Genomic DNA, 613 nt, shown 5'->3' with positions numbered 1-613 from the left:
ACATTAAGAGCATTGTTTAGACATATTCAGTCTACTATGTCAGCCTTAACTTACAATGCCAAACATCATCACTTGATACTAACACACAGATGTAGCAGGAAACCTACAAAAATTTCTAAGACCAGTCATGTGACTATCCTCTACCAATCAAATCCTATTCAAAGCATATACTAATTTGAGTCATGAACTCCCTATAAAAATTGGGCAAGCCTCAAATATTAGTCAGAAGCAAAACAACTGTAACGTAAGCCTATTTGAACTTTTTGAAAATCAGTGTAAACTGTGAAACCAGTTAAAGCTTTAAATATATTAATAAAAAATATTTTAACTATTCTCAGTGCATTTTCAGTTTCTATTTTCCCTATATTTCTACCTGTGTGGAATAAAACAACATTGTTTTATATATATATATAAAAAAAGAGTATCACACCCGAACACACTCCTACTCTACCTTCCCACTCCACCCCATCCAATTCCTTACACCCACCACCCACCCCTACCCACATACTCCACCCCTACCTCTACCCCACCCTCAGCTTAACCCACACTCCACCCATGCCTTCCCCACCTCCCAACACCCTCACATCACATCACACCAATACCCTCGCATCAC

The sequence above is a fragment of the Octopus bimaculoides genome, chromosome 24 (genome assembly GCF_001194135.2).
Source record: "Octopus bimaculoides isolate UCB-OBI-ISO-001 chromosome 24, ASM119413v2, whole genome shotgun sequence".
NCBI classification, from domain to species: Eukaryota; Metazoa; Mollusca; class Cephalopoda; order Octopoda; family Octopodidae; genus Octopus; species Octopus bimaculoides.
Note: the sequence above shows the minus strand (reverse complement) of the source record.